The following is a 14,776-nucleotide window of genomic DNA, read 5'->3' on the forward strand; positions in this document are numbered from 1 at the left end:
TCACTTTCTTTCTCTCTCCTCCTCGCTTTTCACACTCTCTCTTGCACACACCCTTCTCTTCCTCTCATTTTCTCTCTTACCCTGCAGGGAGACACTCTGTTTGCTTAATAAACCCTCTTATGTCAATTTCCATGTCTGGCATTGTTCTCAGGTTCTTACAGTCTTAAAATGAGAAGGAATATTATAAGAATGGCAAAGAACTTGGAAATGATTTTTTAGAAAGGTTTGAAGAAAGTAAGTAATAAATGAAACAGCTACCACAGTTTTCAAATGTGTAAAGGTCAAAAATAAGACAAAATAGGAGATGTAACTTCTCTGCACAGGACCTGATACCAAGGTCATTTCCCTAACAATACATAGTGTCCACCAGGGTACTCCCTCCAATTTACTCTCATGCCTTTTCCTTCCTCTTTTGCTCCAGTGCCCAACAGAGCAAGAGGGAAATTAACATAACTTGTAAAATCAAATAGATGTAAATTCTTGACTTTCAACTCCTTTCTAATGATGTGACCTTGAAAGTCAGATTTTTATCTTCTTTGAGTCTCAGCCTGTTTGCACTGAAATGGGCAAAGGCCTAAATGATACATTGCAAAGACTAAGCAAGTCTTAAGGCTTGGCAGACATTTATTTCTCCTTTATCATAGAGTCAGTTCCTTTCTCTCCAAATATTTGCTTCCAACAGATGCTCTGACCTTCTTAAAACCCTATTACAGCCAGATAAGGTAGCACACACTTGTAATCTCAGCAGCTTTGGGAGAATGAGACAGGAGTATCTTTAGTTCAAAGCCAGACTCAGCAAAAGCAAAAAAAAAAAAAAAAATATATATATATATATATATATATATATATATAAACACGTTTCTTTAAAATTATCATTGAGAGATTTATAAGTGGCAAAGGATGATCAAGTCAAGTGGTTACATGCCTTTTCTGCACTCAATTATCTTACTAAGTAAAAAAGATGTGAAAAAACATGAAAAAAAATAATCAGTGCCTACTCAACTTAGGACAACCTGGCATATATAACATTCTCTTTCATACATACAAACATGCTTTATATATTCATAAACCTGTATGTATGTATGCATACATACATATTCATAAATATATGGTAAATTCTATTATACAAATATTGTTTCAAGGCTGAAGTGACAACAAATTGCAGTTTAAATGGTTTTGGTACTGAAAATATTAAAGTATGAAATTAAATATGAATAACTGTTCAGTTTAAAGTTATTTATTTATTTTCTACAGATACATTAGATTTGAGATGAATTTTAAAAACTCAGGGAAGTAAAAAAATTATTCATAAAGAGCAGAAATTTAAAATAGAATATTTTTGAAATAGAAAGCTCTAAAGATGAATGCCTCTCATTCAAAAGAAAACACAAACCAGGAAAATTGAGAGTTCAAATCTAGACTGAGCAAAAGTGAGGTGGTAAGCAACTCACCCTGTCTCTAAATAAAATACAAAATAGGGCTGTGGATGTGGCTCAGTGACCAACTGCCCCTGAGTTCAATTCTCAGCACCAAAAAAAAAAAAAAAAAAAAAAAAAACAATGACTATTTCATTTGTCCTGTGTTGAATCTCATGTTACAGGAGCAGAGAGTCAAACTGTCCACTGTAAACTGTGAAATTATGAAAAACAATTAGTTATCTAATTGAAAAAGAAAAGAATATTAAAGAAGAAAGAGACCTATTTAAGAAAGAATGAGTCTAATGCAATATGATAGAAGAATAGACTGGCAAATGACCAAGAGCCAACAATTAAATTAAAATAAATTGCTTATTTTGTGTGAAATGTGGTTGTATAAGATCTTTTCATAACTGATTTTTCCCTCAGTGATAAAATTTTTTTCCAATGAAAATAAACTTATATGTTGTATTTTAAATTATCCATTGAGATATGCAAATAAATAACATTTTTTTAGGTGGTAATGAAATTACATATTCTTATCCATTTGTAGATGCTTATTAAGTCTCAGTAACATTTGGACCAGGAAAAGAGTTCCCTTTTTCAGAATGTCCCCATAATAAAATAAACATTTTTCAGATAAAAGTATGTTGTGAAATATTATAGGTCAAGAGTAACTACATAGTTTTAAGTATTATTAAACTTTAAACTACTAAAATTCAGCTCATTAACAGGCAATGTAGAAACTGTTATTACCCCCAAATCAATAACATATAAAATGTTACTTTTTTCAAACTAGCACTGGTTTCTCATTCATCCTTAAAATAAAAAGTTCCATGTTCTAGAGACAAAAATTTGTTATACATGCCAATGTCTCCACCTTAGGTTTTAAAGAGGATATTTCTAAGTTAAAAAGAAGAATGTAAAATACACAACCACAACACAGAATAATCCCCCCTGCAATAAAAAGAGTAGCATATATTATAAACTGGAAAATATAGAGCCAACTATGATACCTGTTGCACATTAAATAAATATATGAATAAAAAGTGAAGAAACACTTCCTGGCACTTATAAGTACATTATCCAAGGATTTTCCCTACAATCCAGAAAAACAAATTTGATCTGACAGCAAAAACATGTTAATGAGATTTAAAATTATTCATACCTGTATACATTTAGTGAACAAAAAAAGTTATTTAAAAAGTTGAGTTACAGTGCCCCAAGACTCTAACATGGCATTTCTGCAAAAGGAATCCACGGTGAAAAGAAAATGACACAATGTTAACGAGGTGAAAATAACAGGACTAAGTACCTGTGAAGCATTGCAATTTTGTAGCATAGCTTGTCTTAGCCTCTAATTCTTTTGCTAACCACACCCTCATCCAAATTCCAGGAACTAATTAATATTTTACATTACATGGAAAAAGGAACTTTGCAAGTATAACTAATGTTAAGCAGTCCATGGTAGGATGGGCCACCTGCATTATCCAGGTAGGTCAATTAAATCCCCTGGGTACTAAAAACATGTTTCCAGAGCTAGGTCACAGGGACAAAGTTGTCATCACTGAAACTGGGTAAGGGAAACTTAACATGATGACTTTCCAGACATCACCATTACTGGCTTCATTAAAGATGGAAAATGGGAACCAGAGTTGAGGGACATGGTGTCCTCTAAAAATGGAAAAGACAGCCTCAAGACAGGAACACAACTATTGTGATGCCCTGACTGTGATCCCATGAAGAGCATGTTGGACTTTAAAGCTACAAAATGGGAAGATAAATTTATGGACTTTTTAAGGCTCCTAAAGATATGATAGTTTGTTATAAAAACAATAGAAAGCTAACACAAAGCCCCTTTTGTGAGCACAATTCCCTGCTTCTCTGCCAGATACAGTATGCCAAAACTGATGGAAAACTAAAAAAATGGACAAGAAGTCAACCCAGAGTACCAATGTCAAATTAACAAACTTTGGGATCATGAACCACAAGATTTCTGGGCTTCAATGGTTCTCTGCAGGCAAATTCCTCATCAATTCAGGAAAGGTTAACATACACATGCATAGCATGTAAAATTCCAAGGTCATCTTCTATGGAAAGATTTGGAAGCTATAAGTTATATTCTGAGAAAAATAGATTTCAATTGAGTAGATTTGTCCTCCTTTTCAATTATTTGACAAGTTGTTAGGGAAACAGAAGTACTAACATTCATTCTCAACTACTAACTAAAGACATTTCTTGATAAATTTTCTTTGTTTCTGAAATAAACATTCAGTACAATCATATAAAGTTTTTGATATGTCAAAAAGGGTAAAATTTCAACAATTTTATATAGTTCATCCAACTAATTTCTCTTAGCTTGCACCATCCAGCTAGAAGAGGTTAAAAAAAGCAATGTATTCCCTCAAAATTATCACTGCTCTGAAGCTTCTACCAACACTCTATGAAAAAACAACAACAACAAAAAATTAAGTCATCTCTCTTCCTGTAAACCCTGGGGAGAATTTACCCTATAAGCTTTACTTGGCACTTCTATTTGCCTATTGACTAAAAGTTCCTAATGCCTTCATGCATCTCAATTCCATAATTACATTAAGCCATCCATACCATGCTTACTAATCTTTGAAACTATAAATAACTGTCATAATAATAACAAATTATTAAAAACTACTAATAAGGTGTTTTTATTTTCAAAGTCTAATTTTAATTCAGACTGAACAAACAAGCAGAAAAGTGAGAAAGCTAACTTTATTAGCAGACACAGATGTAACAAGAGTAAAACAGTGGGTTATTAACAGAACTATTTACATGCATATTTACAAGCAACCCTTTTATATACAAGTTTCAATTAGTTGGAAAAAGATTTCACATTAAGTAAAAATACTACTTAAATAGGGCTGAGGTGGTACATAGAAATATTAGAAAAGTGATCCTGAAGGTATATTGATTACAAATCAGATGAAAACTTGAATGACAAATATCTGATTAAATTCTCTAGTTTTTTTTAAAAAAAGGTCAATGCAACTCATGCTACAAAGTAAAAGTGAGAAAGCCATATAAATAAAAGCAGAATAATGTTCTAGGCCTTCGGGCAATGAAGTTAGTGAGGTGAAACAAAACAACAATCCTTGAATTAGAATAAATTCTCAATGAAGGGTGAGACTTGGTTGTTTAGTAGGGGAGTTCTAAGATTTTTTCTGTGTTGTTCTTTCCATTAATGACATTTTTAAAGCCCTTGTTATCAAATAGCATCTACAGATGTAAATCAGCTATTGATATATTCCAAGACTTTAAAGATTTCATGATTGTGATTAGTGTGAGACATAAATGTCAAACTGAAATAAAATCTATAATAGTCATACCTAAAAAAAGAATGCTACATTTTTGTAGCAATATGTATTTCTAGGCTAAGACTTTTCCCCCTCAAGAACTTAAGGTATAAGTATCTAACCAGCTAGGAAAATTTACTTTCAACATTTCATTTCAAAATCAATTTTATTGCAGCCAAAACAGTGGAATTAACTGTACATAATAAACTATTTTATATATATACACATTTTAAGTTACAGGGAATAAAGTTTCTTTTGGCAGATAGTGTTAAACAAAATTAAAGTTGCATACATTAGTAACATAACTCAACATTCTTAATTTGGTATAAGTGTGACATTTTCTTGCTTTCCTGTGTTCTGCTAAATCACCATACCTAAACTGTTTTATAAAACTGATATGCTGAAATTTAACTTTACTGTTTCTGCTTAAGCTCTGATTCCATACAAAACTTTTTATAAGCTTCTTCAATCTCTGGGTCCATCTCATCATCAATATCATCCAAATATGGATCACCACCTCCTGATAAATCTGTTCTGTTTTCTTCATAATCTGGAAAAAAGTCCTCTCTTTCAAGTAATTCTTGATATTTCTCTTGGTAATCTGGATCAGTGAAAGGAACACCATCAGAAGTATAAAATGTTGGTTCATTCCTAAAGTAGTTAGGATCATTTTCAGGTGTTGCTTCTCTGTACGTTGAAGTTGCATGAACTCTACCCCAATTACTTGATCGGAGTTCTACGAGTTTCAAGAGCATCTGTTTTACATCTCTGGTGCAGTTTGTATCCAGGACAACATTTTCAATTCTCTGAATAATTTATTCCATATCAGTCTTTCCTTTTTCCTTCCAGGCATCTTCCAAAACTGACCCTGTCAACTTCAGTAATTTTACTGCACAAGTTAAGTTGTCATCCACAGAATTAGAGAAGAGGGCATTCAGCAATTTCTGCAGACAAACCTGAAGGATATCTGCTCTTGTAAGCTGTCCATTTGTTCCCTTGATCTCCAAGTTAAGACAAAGTTCTCCCAGAAAGAGTACAAATGCATGAATTCATTTTCGAGTCACTTCATCTCCTTTTGCAGCTTGATCTTTAACTTCATATTCAGTCCGACAACTTTGAAGTAGCAACTGACGAAAGTTTCCACTTTGTGGGCTTATTGTCAGATGATGGGACAGGTAATTACACAGGCGAGCTCCCAAATAAGAGAAATTTGTGATAGATGTAGCCTCTTGGTAGACGAGTTCCACAAGTTCTTGCAAAGCATCATCTGTTGTAACCCAGCCATTCAGGGTCTCTGCAAACTGTTCGATTTCAGTTTCAAAACTGACAGGCTGCTCTGTACGATGATTCAAAAAATTCTGAACATATTGTGATAGAGTGGGATAATCCTCACAACCATCCTCGTAGGATTCTGTGTAATTAGAAGAATAACCTGATGGGTAAAATTCAGGGGTGTTCGCAGACGTTCAGACATTAACACTGGAGCCACAACCACCTGGGGTTTAGCCATTGCTGACTCGGAGTTCTGTGGTGGGATTTTATCCTGTGGACTAGGTGGAGCTCTCAGGGGCCTTGTTTGTTCCAGGTGGGCCAGCAGCTTGATGATTCTCAGGAGAGAAGGGCAAGAGCACCAATAAGCTTTTATAAGGAACTTAATAAGCTTTTCAAAATCTCTCTGAAGCCATCAGCTCAATGTTTCAGAATTAAATTACAGCAAGAAAAGAGAAGCAAAAAATTACAGATTTAAATCTCATAAAAGTACAAAAATTACATGTGCTGAAAGAAAAAACAATCATGGAATAAGAAAACAGAAGAGGTGCCTAATACATCTTTGTATTTATTCATGTTAACAAATCTCTATCTTAAGAAACTTAATAAAGCACTCAATATTTAAAAATGAAAGTAACAAGATATATAGGATAATCTACTATTACCTTCTAAAGTTAATGGAATGGACAAGTGTTACATTAAGCTTCATAAGTGACTCCTTAAAAAGGTCAGTAGTTTTGTGGTTAGAAAGCTTACTTGTAAGCATAGGTCAAAACGTTGTTATGGGTTGGGGTTGTGGCTCAGTGGTACAGCATTTGCCTAGCATGTGAGAAGCACTGGGTTTGATTCTCAGGACCGCATATAAAAAAATAAAAATAAAAGTCCATCAACAATCAAAAAAATTCCTAAAAAATGGTGTTACACTGGGTATTGGCATAAAAAAATACAGACCAGTGAAACAAAATAGAGAGCCTACAAATAAACCCACATATTCGCAGCCAACTGATTTACTAAGTTGACAAGAAAGGTCTAGGGAAAATGAGAGTTTATTCATTAAATGCCTTTTTATAATTGGGTTTTCACACAGAGGAAAAAAATAAATTAGGTCCCTATTACCCATCAGTTTAAAATAATCAACTTTAAATTATTAAACTATACAATTACTAGAATAAAACAGGGGAAACACTTAAGGACATTGAAATAGGCTAGGAGTCTTGAAAAGAATTCAAAGGTACAGGAAACAGAATCAAAAATAGACAAATGGGATTAAATCACAGAAAAATACCTTCTGCACAGTTAAGAAAACAATCACCAAAGTGAAGAAACAACTCAAAGTATGGGAGAAAATATGTACAAATGATACATTTGCAAAGAGGTTAATAACTAGAATATAAGAAACTTCAAAATCTTAATAACAAAAAAGAAAAAAGAAAAAACTACATACTTGATTTTATATTGGGCATTAGACCTAAATAGACATTTCACCAAAGAAGACATACAAATGGCCAAAAAAATGCTCCACATCACTGATCATTACAAGTCAAAAGCACAATTAAGCATGTATAATTCACTTTAGTACAAATGGCTACTATCAAAAAGATAAATACTGGCAAAAATGTGGAGAAAAGTGAACAGATATGCAGTGTTGGTAGTAATGTAAATTGGTATACCATTATAGAAAAAGGTATGGACGCCCTTCGAAAAATTTATAATAAGACTGCCATGTGATTCAGCATTCACCACTGGATAAATATTCAAAGGAAATAAAATCAGTATATGGAAGAGATATTTGCATTCCCATGTTTATTGTAGCACTATTCACAGTAAATAAGAAAAGCAAACAACCTGAACATTCTTTATCGATTCATAAGTATACAAAAATGGAACACAACTCAGGTATAGAAACAGAATAAAATCCTGCCATTTGTTACAACATTGATGGCACTGAAAATTATGTTAAATGAAAGAAGTCAGGTAATAAATGATCTCACTTTTTGAAAAAGCTTACCTAAAATAGTTTACTTTGGAGATTTTTTTTAAGTAGAATATTTATTACCAGAAGATAAGGAAGAGGAGGAAGGTAAGAGGGCAGAATGGGGAGAGGATAAAAAGTGTGTACAAAGTTATACTTAGGAGCAGTAAGTTCTCCAGCATGATAGGGTGAACATAGATAAAAATGGAAGATATATTTCAAAAACATTGGAAGGATTTTGAATGCTTTCTTCAGAAAGAAATCACAAATATTGGAAAAGATAGACATTTATTGTGATTTAAGCATTATAAAATGGAAACATATCAAAACACACAAGGTTCCCTACCAATATGTACAATTTTGGTTCACAAATCACCATATACATAAATTGATAAAAAATATCTAAATAACCGAAGGTCAAGAACTGTGAAGTTAATTTTACATTGTGTAAACTTCAGTGATGATAAAATATATCAGGTGAAAATAAGATCTGCATTCTAAAAATCTTACTTTAACATTTCCTCAGCAATATTCATTATATAGTTCTCACAGTGACCTCGTGAAATGGGTATTATGTCCCCCATTTTATAGAGGGAAAACTGTAGTTATAAAGCCATGGTTGCACACTTGCATGATGAACTCCACAGAGTCCCTCACTTCTTGTGTACAGTCAACAGTACAGTGTTAGTATTTACAGCTCAAATCCCTACAGAACTGAATAGAGATACAAAATGATGAAAGATGGTCTTAATAAAGAAAACTAAAAACTTTAGAAGGCTTTTATACAAATGTTTGGATAAAGTGAAGTGCTGTGGGTCAACAGTAAGGTAGCAGGAGATAAGAGGAAAATTATTTTAAATCAAAGAGAAGTACTTTACATTAAACATAATGAGATGTCTTTTAATCAGAGAAGCAGTTGCCCCAGGAGAAAGAACAATGGCTTTTGACTCAGATATGTATTCCATTCAGATTGACTGCTCTTTTTAACTGAACTTTACATGAACATAACTTTCTTATACAAAATGCATCTAATGCTTGCCTTGATTATTTCATAAAATTGTTTTAGGTAACAAATAAAGTAATATAAATGAAGTAAATACTTAACTGCTATAATAATATACTATCAACAATGTTCTCATATTATTGTTTAATAAGGAAGTTCCATGTTTTTTTTTAAATCTCATATATACTTTTATTAACAAATGCATTATACTAACTATTAAAGCAAGATTCAATACTAGTTGGGTGGGAGCTGGAGAGGTGACATGGGCCTGTAGTACCAGCTACTAGGAGACTGAGGCAAGAGGATGAGTCTAGCAGTTCAAGACCAGCCTGAGCTACATAGCAAGGCCTTAACAATTAGAAAAAAAAAAAGAAAGAGAAGAAAAAATGGAATAATCTAATGCTGAATCTGCCTTAAAATATTACTCTAAGGTGCATAATATATCTCATGATAAATAATGTATTCATCCCTTGAATCACCAAAAGAGAAGCCACATACATTTCAATAAGCAGCAGTGAAGCCCAGAACACTAACATTCACCTCTCTTCCACCAGTGTACAAATTAGAAAGGCTGATATAAAATCCGTAACCTTTCTTGCTGAATACGCCAATGTCAGAGAATTAGAAACCTTTTCAGGAGAGATTTTCAAACCCATAAAATAAAATATAGAAGACCTTCACAAAAGTAAATTATACTCAAATGCAACTATCAACAGTGTTCAGAATTCTGCACATCTGTCAGTGAAGGTAAGGAGATGTGCAGTGTCAAAGTGCTGTAACCACTTGTTCAGTAACATGGGTAGCCTAAGCCTAATCAGAATAGCTGTAACCAATTATGACATCATATTATGTGATAAAGAAGCACTGAAAAAATAGATCAAAAAAACACCAGGTGTCTTATTCTTAACTTTTGTAAACTATCAACGTGGATTACATGGAAAACTTTTCAATTTTCCCAAAAGGCTGTAATACTTCAATATTGTGAATACATCAGTGTTAATTTTGTATTGGGAGAGGTAACATAACAAGTTACCATTATGTGTTAGTACTAAGGGTTATACTTTTCAATGTAGTTATTAAAATGAAATTTTGGGGGCTGGGGGAGAGTGCTTGCCTTGCCAACACAAGGCCCTGGGTTCAATCCCCAGTACTGCAAACAAAAAAAAAAAAATCATAAAATGCAAATTTTTTAAAAAAGGAAGAAAAGTACTGAACAATAGCTTTAAAAAGAATAATACAGGCGCGCGCCGCCGCTAGCTTAGCACTCTTGCTGGAGCCTCTGGCCTGCGCGTTCCTTTTCCCCGCGGCTGTGGAGCAGGCGGGATCTTGCCCCGCCGTCGCGGCAGCCCGGGAGAGTTCAGGCAGGGGCACGCGAGCCCCCGGGTGGAGCATACCACCACTCGACAGCACGCGGGGGGAGCCGCTCGCCCCGCCGCACACGCCTCGGCGACCCCGCGGGGCTGAGGCGTCGGCGCGCCCGGCAGCGTGAGCGCAGAGCCGGCCTCGACCCCGAGCTGCGAGCGGCCGCGCCCGCCGCCGGCCCCACCCATCCGGGCCCACGAGGCCGCGGCCATGGCCGAGACGGAGGAGCGGAGCCTGGACAACTTCTTTGCCAAGAGGGATAAGAAGAAGAAGAAGGAGCGGAGCAGCAGGGCGGCGAGCGCCGCAGGCGCGGCGGGCAGCGCGGGCGGGAGCAGCGGAGCGGCGGGCGGCGGGCCGGGCGCGGGGGCCAGGCCTGGCGACGGCGGGACCACAGGCGCAGGGTCCCGGCCGGGCGATGGAGGGACCGCAGGCACGGGGCCCCGGGCCCCGGGGCCGCCACCAAGGCCGTGACGAAGGACGAAGATGAATGGAAAGAATTTGAGCAGAAAGAGGTTGATTACAGCGGACTCAGAGTTCAGGCAATGCAGATAAGTGAAAAGGAAGAAGATGACAATGAAAAGAGAGAAGATCCAGGAGATAACTGGGAAGAAGGTGGCGGAGGTGGTGGTGTAGAAAAATCTTCAGGTCCCTGGAATAAAACAGCTCCTGTACAAGCACCTCCTGCTCCAGTAGTTGTTACAGAAACCCCAGAACCAGCAATGACTAGTGGTGTGTATAGGCCTCCTGGGGCCAGGCTAACCACAACAAGGAAAACACCACAAGGACCACCAGAAATATACAGCGACACACAGTTCCCATCCCTGCAGTCCACTGCCAAGCATGTAGAAAGCCGAAACAGGTACTTAAAATGAATGCTACCTGGAGTTAATGACCACATATGGCACATCTACATCATATTTAGGGACATGAATTTTAAAAAATAAATAAAAAATGGGAAGAAATGTTAATGACATCAGATGGAAATTTTTTTGGGGGTGGCTTTTAAAGTAAATCCCAGCCTTTTCGCCTCTTTGAGAGCACAGCTGGCTTGAATTTAAACCTCCACTTGGACTTGCTCCTCTGCTGTGTCCTACAGAATGCGTAAAGGACTCTGGGAGGGCAGTGACTCACCACACACAGCTTTCTTTACCTGATCTAATCCGACCCCTTACAAACAAATGAGGAGAAATCATTGAATGATGAGAACTTTACTTGAATGAGAAAATTATTACCCTTACTTTATGCATAAATAAAGAGATGTATTGTCTACTAATTGCTAAATCTAGGAGTCCTAGGAGGAATGTCATTGCACAGCTTCTTTCCAGCTGTCATCAAGTTGGTCTCCAAACAGGTTTTGAGTTAATACTATTCAGTAGATGGGACCATGGAGCATCCGTACAGTATTACCTTTTCTGTTCAATTGAAGCCTTAAAATGGTTTGATAGAATTTAATATACCAATTCTCCTTTTCTGTCTCTCCCCAAGATTCTTTAGGGGTGGCCTTTCCCCCCCACCCCATCCCCAAGGAAAAATATTTTCAAAAAACCCTAGTGAAGAATATTTACTGATTACATTTCTTTTCCCTTAGGGATAAAGAAATGGAGAAGAACTTTGAAGTAGTAAGACACAAAAATAGAGGTAGGGATGAGGTTTCAAAAAACCAGGCCCTTAAACTTCGGCTAGACAACCAGTACGCTGTGCTTGAAAATCAGAAAAGCAGCCACACACAGTACAATTGAGGAATGGTCTTTGCTAACCCTTCTGAGGTAACTAGATCACAGCTAATCTCCATGAACCTTTCATCCGATCTCTGTTGGACCTACAGCAGCTGATGCAGACCCCTCGATTTAAGTGGCCGACCCTGTTGCACTGTGGAAGTTTAAAGTGTCACAACTGCTCTTTATGTACACTGGATTTAGGAGAGCTTCCATTGTTATATAAAAGTGTGGACTAGATTCAGCAGTGTTATTTCATAATTGCTCTGCAAATACAAAAAAACCAAAACCTGCAGCAGTGGTCATTTCAAAAATCTTTTTATGTTCAGATACTGAGCCTTCGTAAGGGTTGACTACCTCAGATTTGCTGCACTTATTGTGGACTTCTTGTGGATCACAACTTCTGGATAAGAAGGTTACAGCTATTAAAGTGTCGATGTGAACCTTGAAACCAGCTCTACTGGATTCCTATCAGAAATCCTGCAGAAAGTCAGCCATCTGGGTTCTGATCTGCTGTTAAAGATGAAGATTTAAGTGACCTTAATTAACCTGTCCTGTGCCCCACCCTAAGGAATACTCTGTAGTAGGCTGTGGCTATATTATACTTCCTGGAACATGCCGCTCAAAAGAACTGTGTTCAGATCATCTGTGTAGGGGCGTGATTTATAATTTAAGTTTTTAGTTGTAGTCTGAGGTAACTACAAATGAAATTCAACCAAACTTGGGGCCACCAAGTGGGAAGAGGGGTGGGGGAGGGAATAATCTTGTTTCTCTTAGTAATTTTTTATTTGGATAGTGCTTTTTCTGTGTTCCACATTAAGGCCTTTTTTGCTTTGACTTGGAATAAGTTCTTTGACAGCATATTGCTTGGTTAGGTAAGTAACCTGAAATATGCATTAGAATTGTGAAATGTCTCCTGAATTTGCCAATCCCTAGAGTGGAACCAAATAGCCTTTGACATAAGGGGCAGTGAATGCTGGAGGCTCTACTTCAGGTGCTGCTAAAGCCTCCAATCAGGTCTAAATTGTACAGTACACCGATGTGGAGAGCGGTTTCTGCTCAGGCTAAGGGAGTCACTGGCCTGTCTTTAAGAGTCCAGTGATGTAAGCAAAACCACCCACAATCCATTTAAGTGTCATGGGTCTTGTATGGTCATTGATAAGAGTTCCTTACATACTTGTGTCCAAATTTTTAAGGTAGTAAAACATTCTAAAGTTACAGTGATTGTCCCCGCTAGCTCTGTTACCAGCCTTTTCATGTGTCTAATAGTGTTCATCTGGAAAGGCAGGGCAAAAGACAGTGATTGTAGCGCTTTTATTAATAATTACAGCTTAAGCTATCCAATAGTACTTAGTCCATAAAAGGGACTTGTGGAAGCTCCCCAGGATTACTGAAAAGTTTCTTTCCACCTAATGAGACAGTCTGGCAATTCCTAGTTTTATATCTTTGATTCAGTAGAAATATATGACCACTTGATGCAGAGTTTGGGTTTCTCTGTAATAAATCCACCCGCCAAAGGCAGGAGTTGCAGCCTTGCTACTGGCAAGTGTGAAGCACACGAGGGGAATGCAGCTGTCCTGGTAAGGGGGCATCCTCTGCAGGAGTTCAGTCTTGGTGAATGTCAGTGCAGGAATTGGACTTCTAGGAGGGCTACAGTGTCTCCTCACAGGACCTGCTACCACTTCTGGGCAATAATGTCGGTGTTTGAGGTGGCAGGTAGGACGCCTGCCTTCTGATTTATTTGAATGAGTAGTTGAGTCATTTGGGGAGAGGTAGGATGATTAAATGAGAAAAAAGATTCTTGGTTATACTGAAGACATGATTTGGGAGCCAAAAACCTTAACGAGTAATCTCTTGGAACTTGAGCCACATATTTTTCCTTAAAGTATACATTTTCCCCACAAACTTTTGTTGGGTTATGTTGTTGAGGAATGAACTGAGATGAATATGAGGAGGTCTATTTAATGGCACACTGTACTGGAAATTTTGAAGACCTGCAGCAGATTTAAATTCCAACTCTTGTTAAAATTTTATAAAAGATTGTGAAATTCTCAAAATGCATATGAATCAAGTTTTAATATACTGTATGATGGGTGGATGAGGCTGTCCATTATACCATTTCCTTCTTTGGATTCTCAGGCATGGTTTGGCAGTGCAAGAAACTCTGTAACATTAACAAATTCAATAAAAAGTAAATATATGAAAAAAAAAAGAATAATACATACATAATGTATGAAGATGTCCTAATCATCATATCTCCTTCAGGAAAAGGCTTTCTGTTCCATGGCAAGGAGTGTATTTAGCTGACTGTCTCCAAAATCTCTGTTACCTTTAGCATTTAAGATCAAAACAAGTTCTTCCTGGATAACACCCTGCTAATGACTGGGCATGGTATAGGTAATAAAGACTGGCCATAAGATTCTGATAACAGTCTCCTCATGGTTGGGTTGACCTAGAATTTGTCACATTTTACCATCATCTAAGGTTCTGCCTGTCCAGTCTTGCTTTCTCATCTTTGATCTTTTAATTGTAATACCCATTCCCTTACCCATTTGCAAAAAAAAAAAAAAAAAAAAAAAAAAAAACAAGGACTGGGGATGCATCTCAGTGACTGAATTTCACAGAGATCTAAATTTTATCCACAGAATTCAAATTAAGAACTCAAAACTATGTTATGTCTAAGTTTGAAACAGCCATTCTTTTAAGAGCCA

General features: G+C 36.6%; 2 pseudogenes across 2 annotated transcripts; one reads left to right on the top strand and one right to left on the bottom strand.

Moving 5' to 3' along the window:
• Positions 1–4,173: 4,173 nt before the first annotated feature.
• LOC306647068 (polyadenylate-binding protein-interacting protein 1-like) lies at positions 4,174–6,355 on the bottom strand (annotated as a pseudogene). Its single transcript has one exon. The product of its transcript is annotated as a polyadenylate-binding protein-interacting protein 1-like (transcript).
• Positions 6,356–10,234: 3,879 nt separating this feature from the next.
• On the top strand, positions 10,235–13,561 carry LOC306646244 (protein CDV3 homolog; annotated as a pseudogene). The gene is made up of 2 exons (XR_013766933.1): positions 10,235–11,209; positions 11,939–13,561. The product of XR_013766933.1 is annotated as a protein CDV3 homolog (transcript).
• The last annotated feature ends 1,215 nt before the right edge of the window (positions 13,562–14,776 follow it).

Source organism: Sciurus vulgaris (assembly GCF_902686455.1).
Source record: "Sciurus vulgaris genome assembly, chromosome: 16".
Taxonomy (NCBI): Eukaryota; Metazoa; Chordata; class Mammalia; order Rodentia; family Sciuridae; genus Sciurus; species Sciurus vulgaris.